This window comes from Oncorhynchus mykiss, chromosome 1, assembly GCF_057628025.1.
Source record: "Oncorhynchus mykiss isolate SJ-2025 chromosome 1, ASM5762802v1, whole genome shotgun sequence".
NCBI classification, from domain to species: domain Eukaryota; kingdom Metazoa; phylum Chordata; class Actinopteri; order Salmoniformes; family Salmonidae; genus Oncorhynchus; species Oncorhynchus mykiss.
Genome location: NC_143022.1, coordinates 38,010,024 through 38,032,373, shown reverse-complemented (window position 1 = coordinate 38,032,373; position 22,350 = coordinate 38,010,024). Strand labels below are relative to the sequence as shown.

Here is a 22,350-nt window from a genome sequence, read left to right as displayed (position 1 = left end):
TTCAGAAATTATTTTAAAAAGCAACAAAAATAACTAGGACTTTACTATGATGGTGAAAACTTGGAGAAATGGTTAAGTGGGTTGAACTCTTCATTGAAGTGACACAGGGTTGATGGAGGGACATGTCAAAATGCTGAATTTTGGCACTTTAGCAAGCCTTTAGTCATACAATTGAATTCTCCATGTGGTCTATATTAAAGGGTGTTTCATTTAATATAAGAGACTGAAAATATCAAAGGCACCCTTTTCGTGGAACGACCCAGTTACACTCACCCTTCTAGATAACCTAAACAGTTAACCAGGTCTTATGTCTTGAAGTTGCCTAGGCTAGCTAGTGCTAGCTAATTGCTTTCGCCAATTAGCTTCAGCCGGCTGGTGGTTTGACATTGGATGGCCTATGTCTGGGGCTAGTCTGGGACCATCAATAAATTAAATTTTGTCTTAATGGTGACTCCATGTTTACATAAAGGCTCAAAAAAATCTAAAATAAATAAGGCAACGTCTTCAACTCTACTTAGAGGCAAGTTTCACTTAAAATGAACCTTACAAATAGCAGTGTTGGGCAATTTGGAAAGCCACAGTCAGTCAATAAATTATAGAATAATACTTGTAGGAAAGGTTTTCATCTTTGGCTCAAAACCTGTTGATACTATACTATTAGAAAGGTTCAAAATGTATGTAAAACATGACAGCACAATTTAAAAATATATGGCACATGGAAACCAAATGAGGATGGTCTACGGTGATAGATGGGATGTGATGAGAGTGGCTGAGGGGTGGGACTAAGGAGCTTATGTTCAGTAATGTATTATTGTTATGTGATTGCTGTATATAAAATGTGTATGTAAAATGTATATGTAATATAAAAAATAATAATAAAAAAGATGTGTCCTCCAAACAGGGGGGGTGGATGGGTTAATAATAATACAAATCATTTTGTATTCTTTATATACTCTTTTAAAATCATAGATTTAGTACCTTCACAGCTTGCCTTATGCTTGGCACCTAAACCCCTCTCTCAGGCCTCTGTCTGTCTGTCTGTGTGTGTGTGCTCCTCAAACACAACACCCCATCGCCATGTCTCCGCCTGGCATCACAAGACTCTCCCAGGGGATTGTGGGATGTTTGCGTTGCCACGGTAGCAAGACAGTGCTGAAGAGACAAAGCTGCGTCAAGATAAATCTCACGAGACGCACCACACACTGCAAAAAGGGAAATCTAAGCAAGCCTAAATATTTTATATTGAGTGATAATTCACTTAAAATATTTTTTTCTTACCAAGATAAATTATCTAACGTCATTGGCAAATCTGAATCTATCTGATTTTAAAATATTAAGGACAAATATCTTTGAGACATTTTTAGGTTAAAATAAGCAAAATGATTTGCCAATAATATTAGATCACTTAGTATTTGTTTTCTTTCCAAGCGAATTATAAGTGAATTATCACTCAATATAAGATATTTAGGCTTGCTTAGATTTCATGTTTTGCAGTGCGTGCACACACACACAGCCCGTGGTCTCTACATCCACAGGTGTCCGGAAGCTTGGCAACGCTGCCAAGGACACTGACAGAAAAACACACACACACACACACACACACACACATACACACACACACACACTTGTCTTCAGGTCAGGGTGAAAGAGGTGAAGCAGTAAGAAACAGACAGGGCCAGCGGTGACGCTGAGAGTGCAGTGGAAAAGCACACCACCGTCACCCAGGTAGACTGTTGTTAGTAGCAACAAATCCTGAGTTGGGTGTGTTATCAGGTTGTAGTCTGACAGTGAGCGAGACTGTTGCTACTGGGGCACCAAGTTCTTGCTCTTTCACTGCCGGACTAAATGACCACAGCCTAACTGTCCGGAACTTTCCATTAGAACTTCTCTCTAACTGGATGACTGAATGCAGACTTGCAGCAATTGGTATCAAACATTTCACTCCAGAAACACAAACAGACTGAATGCTATTGGTTCCTGCTACGCAGTTAGGGCCACGTTTACAAAGCAATGTAAACATGGCTTATTGAAAGGACTGATGAGGTAACATATCAAAGTCAAATTGTTCATTCAGCATAAGAGAAAGAAGAGAATAGATATTGTGTGTGTGTGTGTGTGTGTGTGTGTGTGTGTGTGTGTGTGTGTGTGAGTGAGTGAGTGAGTGAGTGAGTGAGTGAGTGAGTGAGTGAGTGAGTGAGTGAGTGAGTGAGTGAGTGAGAGAGAGAAGAGTGCACGTGAGGAGAGCAACACTGGATCAATCTTTTCTCACCGCATTGCGCTCTCCTTCCTGAGCCAAGCACAACTCACTCACTCGCTAAAACACATAAGAAACAAGCAATACTTTCCATCACGCAAACATTCCTATACTGTTGCCTTGAGTTGAGTCCACTTTCAGTAGGTAGCCTAGGTCTCGTCGTGACAGGCAAAACCACTTCACAAGCTTGAGGACAGTCACTATGTACACCATCATCATGAGTTAGAGGAAACTGACTGCACTCACCAAGATTGCATTACTTTACAGCTAGACACACACACACACACACACAATTCATAACAGAGGCAGAGAAAAGGGGTCATGCTTCTCCATTGATGTATACTGACGTAATAAAAGGCCATTAAAAATAACATCACAGCCATCCCTCAGAGGATGCTCCATTCTCTCCATTCAAAACACACCCAGCCCAATGTTGTGGGAAATTAACCATAGTGTAGGTTTAATCCTGTGTGTGTGTGTGTGTGTGTGTGTGTGTGTGTGCATGCGTGCGTGCACAGACGAGAACTAAACAACCAGGCTAAGATAAGAGGGGAACTTAGAGGTGATGTCACTGACTGAGGAGAGAGCTGGATGATGTGCTTCATTTTAGAAAACACACACACCACAAACACACACAGACACACACATAGCCAATTTTAAAAGGATAATAAATGTGAGGCTCCTGTGTTTAAACACAATCACTTCCCTCCCTCCCTCCACAACCATCTATTACCACTGACACCATCTCACACACACTGACAAACAGACACACACACTGACAGACTCGCATACTGGCACAGTCACACACTAAACACACTGAGAAACCAACATACACAAACAAATCCAATACAATTTTATTTGTCACATGCCCAGAATGCAACAGGTGTAGCATTTCACCTTACAGTGAAATGCTTATTTACAAGCCCTTAATGAACCAACAATGCTTTAAGAAATTTTTATAAAAATTGAGTAAAAAAAAAAGGTACAGTGGGGCAAAAAAAGTATTTAGTCAGCCACCAATTGTGCAAGTTCTCCCACTTAAGAACTTGAAGCTCTCAACCTGCTCCACTACAGCCCCGTCGATGAGAATGGGGGCGTGCTCGGTCCTCATTTTCCTGTAGTCCACAATCATCTCCTTTGTCTTGATCACGTTGAGCACATTGAGGGAGAGGTTGTTGTCATGGCACAACACGGCCAGGTCTCTGACCAACTCCCTATAGGCTGTCTCTCCGTTGACAGTGATCAGGCCTGCCACTGTTGTGTCATCAACAAACTTAATGATGGGGTTGGAGTCGTGCCTGGCCATGCAGTCATGAGTGAACAGGAAGCACAGGAAGGGACTGAACACGCACCCCTGAGGAGCCCCCGTGTCGAGGATCAGCGTGGCGGATATGTTGTTACCTACCCTTATTACCTGGGCACGGCCCCTCAGGAAGTCCAGGATCCAGTTGCAGAGGGAGGTGTTTAGTCCCAGGGTCCTTAGCTTAGTGATGAGATTTGAGGGTACTGTGGTGTTGAACAATGAATAGCATTCTCACATAAGTGTTCCTTGTCTAGGTGGGAAAGGGCACTGTGGAGTGCAATAGAGATTGCATCATCTGGGGATCTGTTAGGGGGGTATACAAATTGGAGTGGGTCTAGGGTTTCTGGGAAAATGGTGTTGATGTGAGCCATGACCAGCCATTCAAAGCACTTCATGGCTACAGACATGAGTGCTACGGGTCGGTAGTCAGTTAGGCAGGTTACCCGTAGTGTTCTTGGGCACAGGGTCTGCTTGAAACATGTTGTTATTACAGACTCAGACAGGGAGAGGTTGAAAATATCAGTGAAGACACCTGCCAGTTGGTCAGCGCATGCTCGCAGTACACATCCTGGTAAATCCGTCTGGCCCTGTGGTCTTGTGAATGTTGACCTGTTTAAAGGTCTTACCCACATCGGCTGCGGAGAGCGTGATCACACAGTCGTCGGGAACAGCTGATGGTCTCATGCACGTTTCAGTGTTACTTGCCTCGAAGCGAGCATAAAAGTAATTTAGCTCATCTGGTAGGCTCGTGTCACTGGGCAGCTCTCGCCTGTGCTTTCGTTTGTAGTCTGTAATAGTTTGCAAGCCCTGCCACATCCGACGAGCATCGGAGCCGGTGTAGTACGATTCGATCTTAGTCCTGTATTGACGCTTTGCTTGTTTGCTGGTTCGTCGGAGGGCATAGCGGGATTTCTTATAAGCTTTCCGGTTAGAGTCCCGCTCCTTGAAAGCGGCAGCTCTACCCTTTAGCTCAGTGCGGATGTTGCCTGTAATCCATGGCTTCCGCTTGGGGTATGTACGTACGATCACTGTGGGGACGACGTCACTTATCAATGAAGCCAGTGACAGATGTTGTGTACTCCTCAATGCCATCCAGAGATGGTTGTACATTTAACATGCTGGTAGAGATTTGGTAAAATGTATTTAAGTTTCCCTGCATTAAAGTCCTCGGCCACTACGAGCGACGCTTCTGGATGAGCGTTTCCTGTTTGCTTATGGCGATATACAGCTCATTAAGTGCGATCTTAGTGCCAACATCAGTCTGTGGTGGTATGTAGACAGCTACAAAAAATACAGATGACAATTCTCTTGGTTGATAGTGTGGTCTACAGCTTATCATGAGAAACTCTACCTTAGGCGAGCAAAACCTTGAGACAGATATCGTGCACCAGCTGTTGTTTACAAATATACATCGCCACCCCTTGTCTTACCAGAGGTTGCTGTTCTATCCTGCCAATACAGTGTAAAACCCGCCAGCTGTATAGTCTTCATGTCGTCGTTCAGCCACGACTCAGTGAAACATAACACAGAACCCAAACCGGCTGCGCGCTTGAGCCTTTGTTTATACATTTATTTTGTCCCCCAACACCAAACGCGATCACGACACGCAGGTTAAAATATTTTAAAAAAACTCTGAACCAATTATATTAATTTGGGGACAGGTCGAAAAGCATTAAACATTTATGGCAATTTAGCTAGCTTGCACTTGATATTGCACTTGCTAGCTAATTTGTCCTATTTAGCTAGCTTGCTGTTGCTAGCTAATTTGTCCTGGGATTTAAACATTGAGTTGTTATTTTACCTGAAATGCACAAGGTCGTCTACTCCGCCAATTAATCCACATATAAAACGGTCAACTGAATAATTTCTAGTCATCTCTCCTCCCTCCAGGCTTTTTCTTCAATTGCAAATGGCAACTTTCATAAATTAGGTGCATTACTGCCACTGACCTCGTTCGTCTTTCAGTCATCCACGTGGGTATAACCAATGAGGAGATGGCACATGGGTACCTGCTTCTATAAACCAATGAGATGGAAGAGGCAGGACTTGCAGCGCGATCTGCGTCACAAATAGAACTGACTTCTGTTGGCGCGCGCAAGCAGTGTGGGTGCAATAATTGAATAATATTGATTTTTACATTTATTTTGCATTGCTCGCGCACGCCATGCGAGCGGTGTAGTCAGCCTGTAAGATATTACAGTTTTTAATGTCCCGTTGGTAGTTTAAACACACATGCACACACAGATAACACATGAAGTATGGCTGTTTACTCAAATCAAATCCATTTTGTTAGTCGCATACACATATTTAGCAGATGTTATTGCGGATGTAGCGATATGCTTGTCTCAGGGTAAGCCAGGAAATAAAATCACCTCTCTTTTTCTCTCTGGCTCCCTCATCGATCCACAGGACAAGACAACAACTACAGACACATAATAAGATGCTATCTCTAAACCCACACACACATAGGCTAGGATAATGAGTTGTTTTAGCATGTGTAGTCCTCCATAAATCAATCTTTAATCTGTGCAGGCTGTTGAAGAGACACCCATGGCTTTATCATGCCTTCTCACACACACACGTATAGACACACACACACACACGGGTTGGACAGACAGTTCCAGGTTGTGCCATGTTACAGAGGAGGGGGCTTAGCACCAACAGATACATTTAAGGACACAGTAGCCTGATCAGGGACACTGAACACACACACACACACACACGAAAGAGGATTTTGACACACACCATCTCAGATTGTTCTCAAATCGTTTCTGGAGTAATTAACAGATATGATTAGCATTCCTGAAACATTATTTTGTTGAAATATAATTTGATCTTTGTGAAATTAAGCTAATTGATTGCACCCAAATTTCCCCTTTTTATTTATAGGATTCATGATATATAGTAAATATAGTACCCAGCATCTGATTTGGATCAAACGTATTCCTACCACACATATGCCACACATGGACACCCCACACCCTATGCCAATCCAACATACAGTATCAGTTCTCTATGTTTTACAAGTAGTTTGAAGCTGCAGCTTGGAGTATTGCTTCTCCCTACTATGCAATGTATTCCTTGTCAATCTGGTGATTTTTTTCAACCTTTATTTAACTAGGCAAGTCAGTTAAGAACAAATTCATATTTACAATGACGGCCTAGGAACAGTGGGTTAACTGACTTGTTCAGAGGCACAACATTTCCTTTGCAACTTTGGTTAGAAAAACAATAGATTTGGCTCATGATGAAAATAAATTGTGCGGTCATCCTCACAATTCATACCAGTCCTCCATGAAAGTAATTCAGTTTGTCCGTCTTTTAGCAACCTAATGCTTCAACCAAACTTTCCCTGAAAAGTCCTGTATGGTCCAGTGTGGCTCTGTTGGTAGAGCATGGCGTTTGTGCCATCAGGGTTGTGGATTCAATTACCGGGTCCACCCATATGAAATATTTATTTTGGCATGACTGTAAGAGTCACTTTTATAAACGCGACTGCTAAATGGCATATGTATTAGTCCAACTAGTGACAGCTCTCTGAAGACCTACAAGCCCAAAACCTTGATGGAGAAATGGGCTAGAGACTAAAATAAAATAAAAGAATGTAATTGCATGGCAGTCTTATGCATTTGGGTCTTTTACCATCGAAGACCACTAGAGACCATAACATTGAAACCATTAGAATTGAAATAGCCTAATGTTTTCCTTGTTCTAGCAGTAACTACTCTAGACATGTTTTTAAGGGAATAAACCACACACAAAGGTCCATTTCCAGGACACAAATCAAGTGAAAAGAAAGACTAACTGAATTACTTTCATGGAGGACTGGCTTGAATTGTGAGGATGACCACACTATTATTTTCATCATGAGTCAAATCTTTTGGTTTTCTACCCAAACTTGCACTTCTGGGTAAGCTTTTACTCAAACACAATATGATGCACTTAGAATTTAAAAACAAACTTCCTCACAAACTACTGAGGAACATTCAAAACACAAACTCCCTCATACAAACACACACACTCACGCAGAGAAACACACACGCTCTTTCCCAGAACAAAATGTGTCACACTCACCAGGTGTGGAAATGTCTTCCTTCTCAACTCTCGCTCTCGTTCTAGCTTTTCCTCTCTCAGGTAGATTCCACTCGCTCCTCTGAGCTCTGGAGAGTGGGATCAGGAAGTGTAGTCCCAACAAAAGAGGGAGGGAGTGAGTGAGTGAGTGTTTCAGGGGAGGTAAAGTCCAGCAGGGGTCAGAGTCAGATGAGGTGGCTGGAGATTAAACCGATCTATCTGTCGGTACTCCTCTGTTTCTATCTTTCCTCTGCCTTTCCGGTTTCTATCTATCTGTCTCCCTCACTCGTTCGCTGGCTGCTTCAGGAATGCAGCTCTCCTGGATGTTCTCACCACAGCAAAGATCTGAGACTGCTAAGCCTCTCTCTCGCGCTCTCTCTCTCTCTAGCTCTCTCTCTCTCTCTAGCTCTCTCTCTCTCTCTAGCTCTCTCTCTCCTGACACTCTGCTGACAGGGCAGGCCCCTCCCCCTCTCCAGGTAGTGGTTAGTAGAGGAGTCTCTCTCTCTCTCTCTGCCTTTCTCTTTCACTCTTAATAACACACTCAGAATTTAATTTGCTTTATTGAACTGTCTTAATATTCACACCGTACACTGCATAGTGTATGCGTGTGTATTTATTTGTGTGTGTTTGTGTACATACTACCTGAGGAAGTAGACTTCCTCCCTCTGGCCTCTGGTCACATGAACAGCTGACTATGTAAATGAGTCTCTCAGGTGATGTTCTCTTCCTGGAATGAGGTCACAGTCCCATGTCCAGGTGTGTGTGTGTGTGTGTGTAAAGGTGAGTGTGTGTTTAAACAGTGAGGGAGCCTCTCCCAGGGAGTGCAGGGCAAACCTGACCATTTGGGTTGGGAACACACACATAGGTCCTGCCCTCCAGGACATCTATTGTACAGCACCCGGTGTTACAGGAAGACCAAGAAGATCATCAAGGACCTCAGACACCTGAGCCATGGCCTGTTCACCCCTCTACCATCTTGTAGGCAGAAAAAATAGAGGTAAACCGGGAGACTGAAAAACAACTTCTATCTCCAGGCCATTAGACTGTCAAATAGTCACCAGTAGCTGGTCTTCGGCCAGTACCCTGCCCTGAACTTTAGTCACTGTTACTAGCAGGCTACCACCCAGTACTCAACCCTGCACCTTAGAGACCGTGTGTGTGTGCGTGTCTTGTTCTGCTAAGCTACTTAGGCTGGGTTTGGAACCATGCCAGACCAATTAGATTTTGTTGTGTTGAAATCAACAGACAGACTGAGCATTAGATTAATTTACAGACTAACCTGATATGATTCATAACCATCTTTAGCTAAACACATTCACAAACACAGACACATTGACACTAAAATGCAAAAGGATTGGTCTATGTTTTTCTTTCAATAGCCCGTGTCCCAAACGTAATACCATTTAGACGAGGCTAGGCCGAGTTTTTTACTTCAGCCAGAACTATCAGAGTTTGCTCACATCTGAGACACATCTGAGACACAAGCTTTTGACACATTTAAGAGCTGAGATGCACAACAGATCATGCCTGTAATTCTTTCTCACACAAACACACAGTAGGCCACTTCTACAGTAAAGGGAGAGTACCCTAGAGGTTCAGCTGATAGTGGCCGGGTGAGAAAAGCAGAAGGTGTCAGAGGGAAGTAACTTTTTAAAGGGACAATTTCAAGAAGTCAGTCTTTTTCCTAACGATTAGGGCCAACTTGGGAAATCACAAAAGTCAAACAGAGCCAACTGGACAGGGCAAGTTGGGTTAGTTGTGGGCCCTGTGATGTAATGAACCGTCTGAAGGCTTGGAGAGTTCACTGTCACCTTCCAGGCATTCCTGAGGGTGCCGTCTCCCTCTATACCTCCCTTTTCCATCACCCCATCCCTCCCCCTCAACCACCCCTACTTTTCTATGACATTCAACACCCCACCCCCCTTCTCCATCCCTCCAGTTTGCATCCAGCAAAAAGAAAGCAAGAACAGATGTCTAAAAAAGCTTAATCTTCACATTCAAACCCAATACAGATACATTTCCTCCCTCTCACTGTTCAGTCCCAGCACACAAAAGACTTAAAGAGCATTCCTAAATCCACAACCGGGATCGCCAGACGCATCCCTAGCCACGTCCTCAGAGCATGTACAGACCAGCTGGCTGAGGTGTTTACGGACTTATTCAATCTCTCCCTATCCCAGTCTGTGGTCCCCACTTGCTTCAATATGTCATCATTGTTCCTGTACCCAAGAAAGCAAAAGTAACTGAACTAAATGACTATCGCCCCGTAGCACTCACTTCTGTCATCATGAAGTGCATTGAGAGGCTAGTTAACTTTATAAGGCTAGGGGGAGGACTTTTCAATGCTTTTCTATGGAATGGTCTAATAATTAGGACCCAGATTGCAGTTCCCATGGCTTCCACTAGATGTCAACAGTCTTTAGAAATTGTTTCATGCTTGTTTTTTGAAAAATGAAGAAGTATTCGTATTCTTTCAAAGTATCCCTCAGAAGGACTCTAGTCTATTGAGTGTGTGAATGAGTGCGCGCTCCTCTATCCTTTTCTCCGGTATTGAACACAGTTTATTCTGTCTTAAATTGTATAGATTATTTACATATTAGGGTACCTGAGGTTGGATTAGAAATGTTGTTTGAATTGTTTGGACGAAGTCTACAACTTTTTAGATTCCTTTGTAGGCATGTTGGGCGAGTTGGAACAGGTCTATTTCTGAATCAAACGCGCCAAATAAACTGACATTTTTGGGATATAAGAAGGACGTTATTGAACAAAACTACCATTCATTGTATAACTGGGACCCTTTGGATTGCAAAAAGATGAAAATCTTCAAAAAGGTAAGTGATTTATTTCATCGCTATTTCTGACTTTCGTTATGCCTCTGCTTGGTTGGAAAATGTTTGTGGCGCGCTCCGGTGAGGGCGCGCACTTGGTTATTTATCTCCGGGAATGGACATACTATTTTCCGTCTTCAATTTTATTGTTTATTTGCATATTAGGGTGCCTGAGGATTTATTAGGAACGTTGTTTGACTTGTTTGGACGAAGACTATTTGTAACATTTGGGATTCATTTTGTATGCATTTTGAATGAGGAGAAACCAGCGGATTATTGAACAAAGCGCGTCAACTAAACTGACTTTTTGGGGATATAAAAGACTTTATCGAACAAAACGACCATTCATTGTGTAACTGGGACCCTTTGGATTGCAAAAAGATGAAGATCTTCAAAAAGGTAAGTGATTTATTTCATCGCTATTTCTGACTTTCGTTATGCCTCTGCTTGGTTGGAAAATGTTTGTGGCGCGCTCCGGTGAGGGCGCGCACTTGGTTATTTATCTCCGGGAATGGACATACTATTTTCCGTCTTCAATTTTATTGTTTATTTACATATTAGGGTGCCTGAGGATTTATTAGGAACGTTGTTTGACTTGTTTGGACGAAGACTATTTGTAACATTTGGGATTCATTTTGTATGCATTTTGAATGAGGAGAAACCAGCGGATTATTGAACAAAGCGCGTCAACTAAACTGACTTTTTGGGGATATAAAATACTTTATCGAACAAAACGACCATTCATTGTGTAACTGGGACCCTTTGGATTGCAAAAAGATGAAGATCTTCAGAGGTAAGTGATTTATTTTATCACTATTTTTGATTTTTGTGACACCTGTGCAGGTTATGAATTCATGTTAATGCAGGAAGTGGCTGAGACGCTGTCCTCAGACGATCAAATGCTATGCTTTCGCCATAAAGCCCATTGTAAATCGGACAAAGCGGTTCGATTACCAAGATTCTAAGCTAAAGAATGTTGTACAACACTTGTATTTTTATGAATGTTTAATATTATTACTTTAAAAAAATATATATTTCACGCTCTGCAATTTCACCGGATGTTGTCGCTAGCGTCCCAATGATCCAAAATAAGTTTTAAGGATCATATCACCTCCACCTTACCCGACATCCTAGACCCACTACAATTCCTATACCATCCCAACAGATCCAAGGATGACGGAGTTGCCATCCCACTGCACACTGCCCAATCCCATCTGGACAAGAGGATAACCTATGTAAGAATGTTGTTCATCGACTACAGCTCAGCCGTCAACACCTTATTGCCCTCCAAGCTCATCAATAAGCTTGGGGCCCTGGGTCTGAACCCAGCCCTGTGCAACTGGGTTCTGTGAAGGAGCTGATTGTGGACTTCAGGAGACAGCAGAGAGAGCACGCCCCATCCACATCGACGGGGCTGCAGCGGAGAGGGTGAAAAACTTCACGTTCCTCGGCTTGCACATCACTGACAACTTGAAATGGTCTATCCACACAGACAAAGTGTGGTAAAGAAGGCACAACAGTGCTTCTTCAAAGTCTGGAGTCTGAAGAAATTTGGCTTGGCCTCTAAAACCCTCACAAACTTCTACAGATGCACCATTGAGAGCATCCTGTCGGGCTGTATCACCGCCTGGTACGGCAACTTCACCGTCCAGAGGATGGTGTGGTCAGCACAACTCATCACCAGGACCACACTGCCTGCCCTCCAAGACATCTACAGTACCCAGTGTCACAGGAACACCAAGAAAATCATCAAGGACTTCAGCCACCCGAGCCACCGCCTGTTCACCCAGCAACCATCAAGAAGGCAGAGACTGTACAGGTGCATCAAAGCTGGGACCGAGACTGAAAAACAGCTTCTATCTACAGGCCATCAGACTCTTAAATAGTCACCACTAGCCAGTGGTAGAAAAAGTACCCAATTGTCATACTTGAGTAAAAGTGAAGATACCGTAATAGAAAATGCCTCAAGTAAAAGTGAGTCACCCAGTAAAATCCTACTTTAGTAAAAGTTGAAAAGTATTTGGTTTTAAATATAATTAAGTATAAAAAGTAAATGGAATTCCTAAAATATACTTAAGTATCAAAAGTAAAATAGTAAAACAATTCTAAAACCAGACAGCACCGTTTTTATATTTTATTGACGGATAACAAGGGGCACAGTCCAACACTTAGACATAATTTACAAACAAAGCATGTGTTTAGTGAGTCCACCAGATCAGAGGCAATAGGGATGACCAGGGATGTTTTCTTGATAAGTGTGTGAATTAGACCATTTTCCTGACCTGACAAACATTAAAAATGTACTTTTTCAAGTCATGAAAAATGTATGGAGTAAAAAGTACATAATTTTCTTTAGGAATGTAGTAAAGTAAAAGTAAAGTACAGATACCCCCAAAAACGACTTAAGTAGTACTTTCAAGTATTTTAGCCGGCCTCTGCCCAGTACCCTGCCCTAAACTTTAGCCACTGTTACTAGCCGGCAACTACCCGGTACTCGACCCTGCACCTTAGACAATGCTGCCCTATGTACATAGTTATTGAACACTGGTCACTTTTATAATGTTTACATACTGTTTTACCCACTTCATATGTATTGTATATACTGTATTCTAGACACGGCTCATTCTATATAAGTACTGCTGTGCACACATTTTCTAATCATACATTGTACATTGCTCGTTCTAATATTTCTATATTTCTTAATTCCTTTATTTGTATCGTCTGGATTGCGTGCATTGTTCTGTATTGTTAGGTATTACTGCACTGTTGGAGCTAGGAACACAAGCATTTAGCTATACCCTCGATAACATCTGCTAAATATGTGTACGCAACCAATAACATTTGTTTGATTTGAGAATGATAAATAGACCGGTCTTTCCTGCGACTCTCTCAATTAGGTTCTGCGGAGGGTAGTGGGCTGAGTTTTTTTTGTTGGCTGTTCTGCATCAGTCTTGAATAGCATTGTCTAATGCTCAACTGACTCCCCTCCCCCTCTTCAGAGATTAGACCTCCCTCTCTTGTTCCCCCGTTTCCCAGAAAACCTCATTCAGCAAGTGGGAACAGGACAGATAGACACCGCACTGGGCAAAAACTGGTTAAATCATCCTTGTTTCCACATCATTCCAACCCCCAAAAATCAACGGTGGAAAATGAATTGGATTTGCAAAAAGTCATCAACGTCAGGGCATGTCGTCTTTTTTCACCCACTTTTTAACCAAAATCCAATAACATGGTGAAAATGTTTGTTGATTTCACTGTGAATTCACGTTAGTTGACAACTCAAACAAATGTAAATCAAAACTGGACGTTGAACGGACGTCTGTGCCCAGTGGGACAGATCTTTAAAACAAACAAGAAGTAGAATCAGACAGGGTCGTGTTCAATAGGAACAAACATGAGAAAAAATGTTTACCTAAAAAGGGACAACAGTCCAATAAGAACATTGATATTGTTTTTCCTTTTTTCCAATGTTTGCTTCATTGTTTGTCCAATTGAAGCCATCCCAGGATTGCAATGACACACTCTGAGTTTTGAACTTTTGTTGACATAGACATGTTCAGGGTAAGTAAGACCAAGGTAATAGTAATGTTTTGTTTTTCCTTCCTAGCAGAGCTATCATTATGGTCAGGGTCAAACTATAGCTGCTGCATTGTAGCTCTGCTCAGTGTATCATTAAGATGGACTGGATGGCTTTCTCTTAAGTCTTTGCATGGTTTACTCTTAAATATAGGCAGAAAACCTGGCTCAATGCCCTGAAACCTGGCTCAATGCCCTGAAACCTGGCTCAATGCCCTGAAACCTGGCTCAATGACCTGAAATCTGGCTCAATGCCTTGAAACCTGGCTCAATGCGTTGAAACCTGGCTCAATGCCTTGAAACCTGGCTCAATGCCCTTAAACCTGGCTCAATGCCCTTAAACCTGGCTCAATGCCCTGAAACCTGGCTCAATGCCCTGAAACCTGGCTCAATGCCATGAAACCTGGCTCAATGACCTGAAATCTGCCTCAATGACCTGAAACCTGGCTCAATGCCTTGAAACCTGGCTCAATGCCCTGTAACCTGGCTCAATGCCCTGAAACCTGGCTCAATGCCCTGAAACCTGGCTCAATGCCCTGAAACCTGGCTCAATGCCCTGAAACCTGGCTCAATCAGGGAATAATGTAAGTCCATCTTTATGATCTCATTAGGAAATCGTAATAATTAGTGATGCATCGATATGACATTTTTGGCTGATACCGATATCCAATATTTTCCTTGTAAAAAAACGATACCGATACTGATAACCGATATTTAAAATTTTAGTGGCCTTTTAAGCATTCTAGTACAGTTAAAAAGTTAACACACACAGATGGACGCAGTGGTCTAAGGCACTGCATCTCAGTGCAAGAGGTGTCACAACAGTTGTTGGTTCGAATTCCGGCTGTATCACATATGGCCATGATTGGGAGTCCTATAGGGCGGCACACAATTGGCCCAGCGTCGTCCGGGCCATCATTGTAAATAAGAATTTGTTCTTAACTGACTTGCCTAGTTAAAAAAAGGTTACACACACACACACAAACACACACATATACACACACCACACTAACCAAACTGTTATTTTGTTGGCATTTACGTACAGTTGAAGTCGGAAGTTTATATGCACCTTAGCCAAGTACATTTAAACTCAGTTCTTCACAATTCCTGACATTTAATCCTAGTAAAAATTCCCAGTCTTAGGTCAGTTAGGATCACCACTTTATTTTAAGAATGTGAAATGTCAGAATAATAGTAGAGAGAACAATTTATTTCAGTTTTTATTTCTTTCATCACATTCCCAGTGGGTCAGAAGTTCACATACACTCAATTAGTATTTGGTAGCATTGCCTTTAAATTTTTTAATTTGGGTCAAACGTTTCGGGTAGCCTTCCACAAGCTTCCCACAATGGATGAATTTTGGCCCATTCCTCCTGACAGAGGTCAGGGCTTTGTGATGGCCACTCCAATACCTTGACTTTGTTGTCCTTAAGCCATTTTGCCACAACTTTGGAAGTATGCTTGGGGTCAATGTCCATTTGAAGACCCATTTGCTACCAAGCTTTAACTTCCTGACTGATGTCTTGAGATGTTGCTTCAATATATCCACATAATTTTCCGTCCTCATGATGCCATCTATTTTGTGAAGTGCACCAGTCCCTCCTGCAGCAAAGCACCCCCACCACATGATGCTGCCACCCCAGTGCTTCACGGTTGGGATGGTGTTCTTTGGCTTGTAAGCCTCCCACTTTTTCCTCCAAACATAACGATGGTCATTATGGCCAAACTGCTCTATTTTTGTTTCAACAGACCAGAGGACATTTCTCCAAAAAGTATGATCTTTGTCCCCATGTCCAGTTGCAAACCTTAGTCTGGCTTTATTATGGCGGTTTTGGAGCAGTAGCTTCTTCCTTGCTGAGCGGCCTTTCAGGTTATGTCAATATAGGACTTGTTTTACTGTGGATATAGATACTTTTGTACCTGTCTCCTCCAGCATCTTCACAAGGTCCTTTGCTGTTGTTCTGGGATTGATTTGCACTTTTTGCAGCAAAGTATGTTAATCTCTAGGAGACAGAACGCGTCTCCTTCCTAAGCGGTATGACGGCTGCGTGGTCCCATGGTGTTCATACTTGAGTACTATTGTTTGTACAGATGAACGTGGTTCCTTCAGCCGTTTTGCTCCCAAGGATGAACCAGACTTGTGGAGGTCTACAATTTTTTTCTGGGGGCATTTGATTTTCCCATGATGTCAAGCAAAGAGGCACTGAGTTTGAAGGTAGGCCTTGAAATACATTTACAGGTACACATCCAGTTGACTCAAATGCTGTCAGTTAGCCTATCAGAAGCTTCTAAAGCCATGACATAATTTTCTAGAATTTTCCAAGCTGTTTAAAAGGCACAGTCAACTTAGTGTATGTGTAACTTCTGACCCACTGGAATTGTGATACAGTGAATTATAAGTGAAATAATGTGTCTGTAAACAATTGTTGGAAAAATTACTTGTGTCATGCACAAAGTAGGTGTCCTAGTCCGTGGGGCGACGCACAATTGGCCTAGCGTCGCCCGGGTTAGGGAGGGTTTGGCCGGTAGGGATATCCTTGTCTCATCGCGCACCAGCGACTCCTGTGGCGAGGCGGTCGCAGTGCACGCTAACCAAGGTTGCCAGGAGCACGGTGTTTCCTCCGACACATTGGTGCGGCTGGCTTCCGAGTTGGATGCGCGCTGTGTTAAGAAGCAGTGCGGCTTGGTTGAGTTGTGTATCGGAGGACGCATGACTTTCAAACTTTGTCTCTCCCGAGCCCGTACGGGAGTTGTAGCGATGAGACAAGATAGTAGCTACTAACAATTGGATACCACGAAATTGGGGAGAAAAAGGGGTAAAATTCAAATCTTAAAAAATTTAATTTAAAAAGTAGGTGTCCTAACAGACTTGCCAAAACTACAGTTTGTTAACAAGAAATTTGTGGAGTGGTTTAAAAACAAGTTTTAATGACTCCAACCTAAGTGTATGTAAACTTCCGACTTCAAGAGTATGTCCCCATTACCAGTAAAACATAATCTAAACATATTTATTTCACTTACTTGCTGTGCTGTTTTGTTGTTCATTTGTTCAGTCATTTTATTCTCAACCAGGATTTCTATGGAATTCCATTTGGGTCAAATAACATGACAATCTGTTTCAGTAGCTATAGTTAGCTAGCTAACTATATAGCAAGGTGTCATCATCTAAAATAACCCTAATTTATAAGACAGTTCTTATTTGATTAATGGTGGTCGGACCCATCTTTGTGAAGCTAGCCACAATAAGGATTAGCCACAATAGTGGACCTTGTGGTTAGCCTTCAAAATAAAATAATTATAATATTTGTATTCATTTGCATCACTGTCAATGACGTACTTTTACTTTGAAGGCAAACCGCAAATTCCACCATTGTGCCTAATCCTTATTTTTTTATTTTATTTTTTATTTCACCTTTATTTAACCAGGTAGGCAAGTTGAGAACAAGTTCTCATTTACAATTGCGACCTGGAATTGTGGCTAGCTTCACAACACATATCCCGATTTGGTCGAGTCTCACTAGCCAGATGTAGCTAGCTTGCTGCGTATAACGTTCGCTTTGGGCAACAGGGTTAAGTAGCTGGCTAGTTATTTATTTTCATGAACTGAAGTTCAATTTCAATAGGCGAACATCAAGTGGCAACCTAGCTAATACTTACTCACAAGGATTCCTAAATCATTGCTAAGTATAATGAAAGTAACTGCAGTTTCTACTGGTCATTGTTTTCAGGCTGGTTGTATTGGTGCTAGCTAGGTACCAAGCTAAAGCCAGCTACCCCAGAAGTTGCGGTCGAACAAATAATGCTTTATTACCAACGCGGTATTGTAAACATATCGTTTGTGGCCGGTGTTTGCAGACTTTTTTGTACAGCTTAGACAGTGCTACTGTATCTTTTTTGACATGCAATGACCCATACGGCGTTCCATAGTAAGTATGTCGTGAAGCTAATAGCAGTGACGCTATTACTGTGTAACTCCGGTAGTGCAACATCTGAAAAACAGCGCACTTGGTAGTGTGTACTGGTGCTCGACCAGTTGGCGAAAGCCAACATCACCCACGACAGAGAATGGTTGATTTTCAAGGGCAATGAATTCCATGATCTCGCCTTTGAGTTGTCTCGCTGAAATGTTCTTACTCTTTAAATGACTGCTCGACTTGTTGACTGCTCGATCCACACAGCAGACATTGTGTGGGCTAGGTTAGGAATACTGTGTTGCACGTGTAGCGCAAAATTTTACGTGGCGTTATTATGTTATATAGGTATGCACGTTAGCTTTGACATCGGTTTTTAACGTCGCTGTTAAACTAGACATCGGGTCGATACCGATGTTGGCATTTTTAGATAATATTGTACGATTCCGATATGTTCACCGATATCGTGCATCCCTAATAATAATCCCACCTCATTTCATCTGTACTACTACAACAGGCCATTGTCTTGTCTTTGCATTAAAACGGTTCATATATCAGGTTAACAATAGGAAAGAGAGAAGCGAACCTGGTAGCCTGTATCTCTTCCTCTGCTGTCATCCAGTCTAGACCAGTTTGGTGTCATCCCACAGCCAGTGCAGGGAAGGGCTCTCTCGCTCAGTCATGCATGGAGCACCTCAGTGTGGAACACAAAAGCCAGTCAGGGTTTAAGTCAACAGTACGCTCAAATCACACACTGACCCCAAGCCCCAACCCTCAGCTCCTCTGCATTGTGGGAGTTCTGGTGGTGGGGGTGAGTGGGATAACAAACCGCCAGGCCAGACAGAGGGAGAAACGGAAAGACAAGCAAGTGAGGGACAAGCAAGTGACAACTAAGTGAGGGAGAGAGAGAAAGAGAAAGATGGATAAACAGACAGAGATGGACAGACAGATGATCAAATAAACACACACACACACACACAATTGTTTTATATTTTGTGTTAAAATAAAGAAAATTATATGTGCCTCATTTGCATAAATATACTGGGTATATTTGCATATATTACTTAATTAATATAAAGGGTGGAACAGGGCTGTACCTACTGAACTCACCTGCTCTGTCTAGACCTACTGCACTCACCTGCTCTGTCTAGACGTACTGCACTCACCTGCTCTGTCTAGACGTACTGCACTCACCTGCTCTGTCTAGACGTACTGCACTCACCTGCTCTGTCTAGACGTACTGCACTCACCTGCTCTGTCTAGACCTACTGCACTCACCTGCTCTGTCTAGACCTACTGCACTCACCTGCTCTGTCTAGACCTACTGCACTCACCTGCTCTGTCTAGACCTACTGCACTCACCTGCTCTGTCTAGACCTACTGCACTCAACTGCTCTGTCTAGACCTACTGCACTCAACTGCTCTGTCTAGACCTACTGCACTCACCTGCTCTGTCTAGACCTACTGCACACACCTGCTCTGTCTAGACCTACTGCACTCACCTGCTCTGTCTAGACCTACTGCACTCACCTGCTCTGTCTAGACCTACTGCACTCACCTGAGCTGTCTAGACCTAGCTGTCTAGACTGCTTCATTAATTGCGGTTGTTGTTGCAAAATTCAACGTGTGTCAATAGCAGGATGCCCTCAGATTAAAAATCAACAGGCTTGGCTCTAGATTACACCTATATATACAGTGCCTTGCGAAAGTATTCGGCCCCCTTGAACTTTGCGACCTTTTGCCACATTTCAGGCTTCAAACATAAAGATATAAAACTGTATCTTTTTGTGAAGAATCAACAACAAGTGGGACACAATCATGATGTGGAACGACATTTATTGGATATTTTAACAAATCAAAAACTGAAAAATTGGGCGTGCAAAATTATTCAGCCCCCTTAAGTTAATACTTTGTAGCGCCACCTTTTGCTGCGATTACAGCTGTAAGTCGCTTGGGGTATGTCTCTATCAGTTTTGCACATCGAGAGACTGACATTTTTTCCCATTCCTCCTTGCAAAACAGCTCGAGCTCAGTGAGGTTAGATGGAGAGCATTTGTGAACAGCAGTTTTCAGTTCTTTCCACAGATTCTCGATTGGATTCAGGTCTGGACTTTGACTTGGCCATTCTAACACCTGGATATGTTTATTTTTGAACCATTCCATTGTAGATTTTGCTTTATGTTTTGGATCATTGTCTTGTTGGAAGACAAATCTCCGTCCCAGTCTCAGGTCTTTTGCAGACTCCATCAGGTTTCCTTCCAGAATGGTCCTGTATTTGGCTCCATCCATCTTCCCATCAATTTTAACCATCTTCCCTGTCCCTGCTGAAGAAAAGCAGGCCCAAACCATGATGCTGCCACCACCATGTTTGACAGTGGGGATGGTGTGTTCAGCTGTGTTGCTTTTACGCCAAACATAGCGTTTTGCATTGTTGCCAAAAAGTTCAATTTTGGTTTCATCTGACCAGAACACCTTCTTCCACATGTTTGGTGTGTCTCCCAGGTGGCTTGTGGCAAACTTTAAACAACACTTTTTATGGATATCTTTAAGAAATGGCTTTCTTCTTGCCACTCTTCCATAAAGGCCAGATTTGTGCAATATACAACTGATTGTTGTCCTATGGACAGAGTCTCCCACCTCAGCTGTAGATCTCTGCAGTTTATCCAGAGTGATCATGGGCCTCTTGGCTGCATCTCTGATCAGTCTTCTCCTTGTATGAGCTGAAAGTTTAGAGGGACGGCCAGGTCTTGGTAGATTTGCAGTGGTCTGATACTCCTTCCATTTCAATATTATCGCTTGCACAGTGCTCCTTGGGATGTTTAAAGCTTGGGAAATCTTTTTGTATCCAAATCCGGCTTTAAACTTCTTCACAACAGTATCTCGGACCTGCCTGGTGTGTTCCTTGTTCTTCATGATGCTCTCTGCGCTTTTAACGGACCTCTGAGACTATCACAGTGCAGGTGCATTTATACGGAGACTTGATTACACACAGGTGGATTGTATTTATCATCATTAGTCATTTAGGTCAACATTGGATCATTCAGAGATCCTCACTGAACTTCTGGAGAGAGTTTGCTGCACTGAAAGTAAAGGGGCTGAATAATTTTGCACGCCCAATTTTTCAGTTTTTGATTTGTTAAAAAAGTTTGAAATATCCAATAAATGTTGTTCCACTTCATGATTGTGTCCCACTTGTTGTTGATTCTTCACAAAAAAATACAGTTTTATATCTTTATGTTTGAAGCCTGAAATGTGGCAAAAGGTCGCAAAGTTCAAGGGGGCCGAATACTTTCGCAAGGCACTGTACATACTTTACATTGTTTGCGAGACCAGGCATAATATCACTATAATCCAAGTTTTAATTTTTCTAATTTGTAAACATTTCAACTGTATTGAATTATTTATTACTTTTTCAAAATAAAAGGGAACCTTTCTTTTCATCTAAGTGTCAAGACAATGCATTAAATCCTTGACCAAGCTTTAGCATTCTTATAGATGCAACGGAAAGATAATGTATTCCATTCAGCCCATTTCAGCTACTAACGGGGGTGTGTTTGACAGGTCATTACACACATTTCAGCAGAAAAAACAACACAAGCAAGAGTATGAAAGGTTCGCAGGAGTAAAATGAAAGCAATCAATCCAGCCAGATTTAAGTGACAAGTGGATTTTGTAACCCTCAAACACAGGAAATAGATGACTGAAAAAGACAGATCCTCATGTGGGGGTTCATGTGCTTTGGTAGTGGAAGGGCATGAACTCCCGGTTAGGGCAAATGGACCAGTCAGGTGATTAGAGGTCAGAGGTCAGGGGTGAACAAAAACACAGAGTAAGCCTAACAGAGAGTGTGTGAGGTCCCCTAATGCAGGCACTGACGCCCTATCTCTGTCTGGTTCTCCCTCTCCCCCTGTCTCCCTCTCCCCCTGTCCCCCTGTTTTCCCTGTCTCCCTGTCTCCCCCTGTTTTCCCTGTCTCCCTCTCCCCCTGTGTGTCTGTCTCCCCCTCTCCCCCTGTCCGTCTGTCTGTCTGTCTGTCCATCCGTCTGTCCGTCCGTCTCCCTGTCCGTCCATCTGTCTGTCTGTGCCATTCTCTGTCTCTCTCTCTGATGTTTGGGGAAAGGGCTATCTATTGTTAGAACAATAAGTCTCAATGGCTTTCACTCCACTTCTCTTTCTCTTCTGTGGATCAAATGATTCATCTTGCTGTGTGTGCAGTGGGGTGGCTGGTTGAGTCAGTGTACGTCCCACCCTCACCCTCCCCTTCCCCCTGCACACAACCGCCAGCCTGGGGAACATGACACTGTCTCCACTCACATAATGGACTTGTATTGTTCTACTGCACATTTATTTTATAGATATCATCCTCACAATATCCCGTACGTCTCATATTCTAGAGAGTGGTAGTGTAA

The 22,350-nt window shown here is 42.7% G+C and overlaps 1 protein-coding gene across 10 annotated transcripts in view; it reads right to left on the bottom strand.

The window, feature by feature from the left end:
- The window catches only part of rassf7a (Ras association domain family member 7a), a 71,801-nt gene that overhangs the window by 33,752 nt on the left and 15,699 nt on the right, over positions 1-22,350 (bottom strand). For 3 of the 10 annotated variants that reach the window (XM_036976902.2, XM_036976927.2, XM_036976920.2), the window contains exons 2-3: positions 18,530-18,637; positions 7,632-7,717 (exon numbers count right to left, since the gene is read on the bottom strand). The exons of 4 other annotated variants lie outside the window; for them this stretch is intronic. The gene's annotated coding sequence lies outside the window, so the exon portion shown is untranslated. The remainder of the gene's footprint in view (positions 1-7,631; positions 7,718-18,529; positions 18,638-22,350) is intronic. 3 more of the 10 variants (XM_036976908.2, XM_036976928.2, XM_036976929.2) reach the window with 1 other exon arrangement.